Source organism: Paralichthys olivaceus, chromosome 19 (genome assembly GCF_024713975.1).
Source record: "Paralichthys olivaceus isolate ysfri-2021 chromosome 19, ASM2471397v2, whole genome shotgun sequence".
Classification (NCBI taxonomy): domain Eukaryota; kingdom Metazoa; phylum Chordata; class Actinopteri; order Pleuronectiformes; family Paralichthyidae; genus Paralichthys; species Paralichthys olivaceus.
Genome location: NC_091111.1, coordinates 7,260,207 through 7,266,479, shown reverse-complemented (window position 1 = coordinate 7,266,479; position 6,273 = coordinate 7,260,207). Strand labels below are relative to the sequence as shown.

The window sequence follows — 6,273 nt, the reverse complement described above, 5'->3', positions numbered from 1 at the left end:
TTAATTACAAAACAGACATTCACACATCTCACATCAACAATTTCATATACCATAAAAAATAAATAGTTTCACGTTATCAAATTCAATAGGACGAGTAAAAAAATGATAAGAACAGAAGTCGTCCTGCCCAACAACAAATACAACAGAAATCATAGAAAACTGAGCTACATGCTACATATGGGAAATTAAACACTATAAACACAATAAATCCGAAGCTGTTTATATTCAGTGTTTTATTGATTTGGTACAAGTATGCTGAATACATTTTCTTCCTCAAAACCACGCCCCAGCAGTCTTTATGTCCATATTAACAGTTTGCAGTTTTCTTTGCAGCATTTGTTGGCACACACGTATGTTTCTTGGCACATTATCACATCCTTTGGATCAGTGGAACAGTGTGAGGCCATTGACAGAGCTGTGTTTTCTGTATGACGTTGCACATGTGTGAGATTGATGTCTCATTCATATTCAAACAAGTATATCGTCTGAATACTTTTACCAAGCTAAGGATGATAACCACCAGTGTTGCAAAAGAGTGGTAATGAATTGAACATAATGCAGCATAACATAACATAGCATAACATAACATAGCATGACATAACATAGTATAACATTATACAACATAACATAACGTAATAAGGTAACTTAGCATTTTATAAACATTACTTTGCAGCTAATTTGCATTCTGTTTTCTCATTTCTCATTTACACACACCGGTCTTTTTCATAGCAGACATTTTCACTTGTCATAATAGGGAAAGCACATTAACAATGGTTCTGCACTGTGTTCCTGTGAAATATGACAAGGAGCTGACACGGACAATACCAGCACCTTGACACTGAAGGAGAAAAACTCAATTCTACCATCATTAATTAATCATCTCCTTTGAGTTACACCGGGCTCACTTATTCTGACAAAACCTGTGCTATTGTCAGAATGACTTCTGTAAGAAAGACATATTGAAATGAATTAATAAGCAGGTTACTGTAAAGTGATGCTGTATTTCTACTGTATGCAAAAAAGTTTGGAGGGGAGAACTAATTGTGCAAAGTAAGAGATATCACCTCTGTGAATGTGCCATGGATGGATACATATATACAGTGGGGGCTTTAAAGGAGAATTTCAACAGTAAACCAATGAAGCTCCTATATGGTCAAAAAACAGCAGATTCAAATGTTTCTGTTTGACTTAATCCCCCCATAAGTAATCTTTCTAAGAAGAAGGCAAGATAAGAGCTGTAGGTTGAATTGTTCAAATAGGAAACATTTGCAGGAATGGACATCGTTCATTTTATTGTTTGCAAGTTCCTCCTAAAACATGTCAAAATGTCTTCTACGAAAAATTGCCCTTCTTCTGAACACTGTGGTTGCTTGTTCCCAACTTCATTAAACTCCTTCCTCCTGTCTTTGCTCGACTGCATCACATTGCTCAATGTGCTCGTGCAGAAGTGGTTAGGAAAGCAGAAAGGACATTGATTTTAGGCAATTTGTATCCAGCCAGAGAGAGCCCTGTTGATTTTCATTCGAGCCATCTAATCCAGGGCTGATTTACAACTAGGATGCAAAGTGAATGTAATTGCCAGCACTTAACTACCAGGTAGTGTGTAAAAACAGGGTCTAAAGGCAGAGAGAGAAACCTAGTTAGGATTTTCATGTTTTTCAGCCTGAATTTAAAGTCAAGAAATTGTATTTACTGTAAAGACACGGCACACTCATTAGAACCGTTGATTCCCCATAAAGACTTGAATAAAAACGACTCAACTGCATGAATATCGGTCCCTCTGCGGCCCCCGGTGACCCCGGGGCCCTCCCCCGGGGACAGCTGGGTTGCCCGGGCAGGAGTAACTTTGCAGGTGCATGCACTTGCGCGCAGTGGCGGGTGGGCGGCGCTGCAGGGCCGGCGTGTTAGCGAGTGAAAGGGGAGGAGCAGCACCGGGAGTAAAGTGGCCACACGGTGTGTCAGTCCGTCCAAGCAATCGCTCCCATCTCCGATCCGCCGCCGCGCAGCGAGCACAGAAAGACGCGTTTTGCCAAGTCCTCGGCACCGCTCCACTTGGTGACGTGCGCCGCGGAGCGCAGAGAGGCTACCGACCGACCAGCACGCAGCCGCTGCCCGCTCCTCAGTGTCGCTCCTCCCGCTGTAAGATGCAACAACAGTCCGTGCGGGATAGAGACTGTGTCCACGCTTAAGAAGCAGCGTCGCAGCGAAACAAGGACAGACGCCGGGGGACCGGAGCAGCGAGTGGCCGGTAGGTGAACGCACAGTGAGCGTGTAGCCGCGGACAATGTCGCCGCGTGTCCGCTTCATTTTGACGTGTCTTCAGTGTCAGGCAGGAGTTTCACACGGCGCACGGACACTTGTCCAGTGTTGGGTGAATGAGGGGGAGAGGAGGATGATCAGTTTCACTGCCACCCCCTGAGCTCAGGGACCACAGCCTCCAGAGTGGTGTGTGTGTGCGGCGCTCACATTGTGCGCAAGCGCTCCCACAAGAAGGAAAAAACTTAACTTCACGCCTCATAGATCGTGAGAGAACAACTAGGTGAATACAGGCAGGTCGTGGTGGAGGTACAGGTCAGGAACTTAGGAGCAAGGGCTGGTGACTGCTGTGAGAAACATCCCTTCATCTAACTTAACAAAACTAGAATGAAATATAAGATAAATGATTTATTCTGAAGTTGTCAGTATAATATTGGGCCAAATGGAGCAACTATTTAACCAGTGTTACCTCACATCTTTTGAATTTCACTTTGTGTTTCCAAACTAGACCAAAATATAGTAAGTGCACAATTCAATTTGAAATATTTCCCTTTTCAGTCCCAGTTCTCGGCTGTCTGTGACGTGCACGAGTCTATTTATAAAATCCTATTATTATTGTATCCTGCAGATGTGTGAATATAAGTTGTAACCTCCACTCTGCAAGATCCTTCCTCCAGACAACAAAGCATTACTCATCACTGGTCCCATGCCTTGCTCCAGTGACTCGCTGTAGCCTTGTGTGTGAACTGCAGCTCTGGTTGGGAGTGAGTGAGGGACACTGCCCGGTCCTCACACAAAGTTACTGATGATCTATTTCGAAAGGCTGCCAGCCGCCCCTCCATCCATGAGCACCACTGTTTTCACGCTCCTGCCAAATGAGAGGCTATTGATGAAAGAATGAAGTTATCATCAGATTTATTCTGCAGTCTGTATTAAACATGATTTACTATCAACTTAAAGAAACTCTCTCACATCCGCTCTGGTCTCAGCACTGATGCCTGTTTACGAACCCTGGCAGGAGCATGTGTTATTATTATTATTATATATAAATAGCTGTGCAGCCACTCTACTGTATGTGTTTCAATTCCAAAATGCATGTACCCTGGGGTTGTTAGTGTATTCATGGGCCAAGCATGTGGGGCAGGAGCGGGACACACTTCCCCACTGATGACATTTTAAAACCTAGCAGGCTATCGTGAATCAAGGCAGGGATTAAGGGCTTTAGTCCCTAGTCCTCCCTGAACAGCCAGGGAGCTCTGCACTCGATGAGGTAAGACAATGCATTTGCCTTAGAGCCGGGGCCATTTAGCAGGGGTCTTCTCGCCTCATCTGCCGTGTGTGTGACGGAGAGTCGTCTCTGAATATTTAGAACAACCAGTCACAGTAGGTGGATGATTATGCAGCAGTAGCAGCAGCGATATACAAAAGTGTATGTTGGTGCCACAGAGCCTCATTGTCAGGCAAGGCACACACCTCCGAAGAAATATTGTGGTTTCTCTAGTTTGTCACAAGCTTCTTTACAGCAAACTCAATCAGGGATAATCCTTCTATATCAAATGTGATTTAGGCTGGCCTGGGAAACCGCTTTGGTCTGAGGAATTAATTTACAAATTACCCCGAGGCATTTATCCTATTAGTAAAGGCAAAGTGAAAAACAACCATTGTTGGTCAGCAAGTTACAACACTGCAGCCTAAGGTTGTGTGTGTCTTTTTTTAATACCAAGGAGAGCTCTTTTACAGGATGATTTGATTGGCGGGTATATACCGGGCTATAAATTGTGTGGAGGAAGGCAGGGCAGGTGAAGCGTTCCAGCGTTTGATTTAGCCCCTGGTTACGATGGCCTGCAGTGAAAAGAAGTCCAGAAAACAGAAGCTTTTCCAGGCGTGCCAACCGACACGACTGCGGAAAGCCAGGCTCTCAGCGTTTTTCATGTAGCAGCAGTAACACGAACAGAGCGGTGCCTCAACTGCTGTGAGGCAGCAGCATGCGGGAGATGGAGCCATTTCTAATGTGTCTTTTGAATGTAACTGTAATGCTTCTGTTTATCGGCACCCTCTCGTATTAATGTCTGAATGCAGCCGGCCATTATGCTGATTCTGGTAGAGCAGTTGGTAAAAGACAGCCAATCTGGACCAACCCACACCCAATCACAATAAACACAGGAGCAATTGATTTTTTATGCCCTGCCAGGTAATATACTACATTTATTTTGCAATCACATTTTAAAGAATATGCTCCAGCAGAGTTTTAGTTGAAGTCAAGTCCCTGGTCCACCGGTCAAAACCCACTAACACGTGCTAACACCTGGCAAATGGGAATGCACAATCGACTTTCACTCCGGGGTCAAATGACTCTGCAGTAGATGCAGGTTTTTATCAGCTCCGGAAACATGACACCTTGGTGAACGCGCTAATCTGGAAAGACAGCGAGTTGAGAGATCGACTCGTGATGTCGAACATGACGCATCGGGCAAAAAAACAGAAAGACAATAGGAAAGTAGTCAAATACGTAAAAAAACCCTGCGTATTCCCACTAATATTGGTGTAAAAGTGGAGTTAGTTTCGATGGTCTAATTTGAGTAACCCTATAGCTCACTTTACCTGTGGTCAGTGTCTATTCAGGTCAGACGCAGACGAGTGCAAACACTCCCGGTCGTTTCTTTGTTGTGCAGTGCTCACGTGGCTCAAAGGCTTTGTTGGTTGTTGGAAACGTGGTGATCATGCGTAGCTCAGACACAAAGACCTGCTCCTGCACACAAGCGTCAAACAACCAATTTAAATTTATTATGAGATGCCAGCATGTTGTCGTCTTGATTGGAACATTTTCAACAGATTGTAGATTCAATGGGATGATTCACCACTTTAATATCTGTGTATCTGCAGGGAAAAAGTGTTGTGATCAAATCCTGATTGAGGCGTTATCGCAGTTTTGCCAGAACATTAATCGAGCAGGTTACACATATGATTTATACTAAACTAGGAGAACTTTAGTGTCTTGACTTGAAAGTCATGTCGCTGTGTGTCACATTTTCTCAGACATGACAGAAGAATGATTCTTTCATTTGTGATTTTCAGATGCCACTTAACCAGGAGAATAGTGTAACAGTCCTCTTGAGCCTGGAGAGCATGACGCTGTAGTGCACTCAGCACATAAATATGAAGTCAATTTCAACCACAGCTTAAAAACAAATGCCGAAGGAAGGGTGGGAGCATGTGCTGAATATTTCATCGCCGTTGGTGAAATAATTACTAATTACTTTGTATGAGCAAGAAGAGCCACATTGTTTTATGCTTAATATGTGTGTCTCTGACCAAACTATTTAACGTGTATAATGGCAGCATTTAATTAATGGAGTAGCTGCATGTGTATTTACGTTTTGGTTTAAGCCAGAAACTCAGTGAAAACATATCAACGTGTCTTAGGCCTACAGGTTGATGGATTTTTCATTTTTATGTTTAGACAAAGCCCAGTTTCCCTTTGTGTTTGTAGTAAGCTACAGATGGTTGTCTGCTAGCAGTAGCTTTATTTGCTGTAAAGACAAGAGAGTGTCAATCTTCTTATCAAATAATCATATTTCTCACAAATAATATTAACTATTATTTTAAATGTAAATAATCGCTAAATTCCTATTGTGCTGTAATTGGTATTAGCCACCAAATTTTTGAATTCCAGTTTGTACTGGGCAATAAAACAATATCAGTAATATTATAGATGTCAAGAATAGCCATATAACAAAGGTCTAATATGTAGATATTTTGCTTATGCACTGTACAGCAATGAGGTGTAACCCATCATTGATCTACCTCAGATTTGTAAAATGTTTTGCTGTTGATCAAGTGTCATTCTATGCTCATAAGGAAGAGTTTAAAACCACAACCTTCTCTCAGAGCAAAAATTATTCTTTAAACTTAATTCAAAATAATAATGACCACATTTCTCTTAATTAATATCAATATCGACTGATGAAAATGTTTAGTTTCATATCATTTATTTCTTGTATAACCCCTGGTCTTACA

At 42.5% G+C, this 6,273-nt stretch overlaps 1 protein-coding gene across 3 annotated transcripts in view; it reads left to right on the top strand.

Moving 5' to 3' along the window:
• The first annotated feature begins 1,930 nt into the window (after positions 1 to 1,930).
• Positions 1,931 to 6,273, top strand: part of LOC109632380 (kelch-like protein 29) — a 213,193-nt gene continuing 208,850 nt past the window's right edge. For all 3 annotated transcript variants that reach the window (XM_020091615.2, XM_020091613.2, XM_020091614.2), the window contains exon 1: positions 1,931 to 2,248. The gene's annotated coding sequence lies outside the window, so the exon portion shown is untranslated. The remainder of the gene's footprint in view (positions 2,249 to 6,273) is intronic.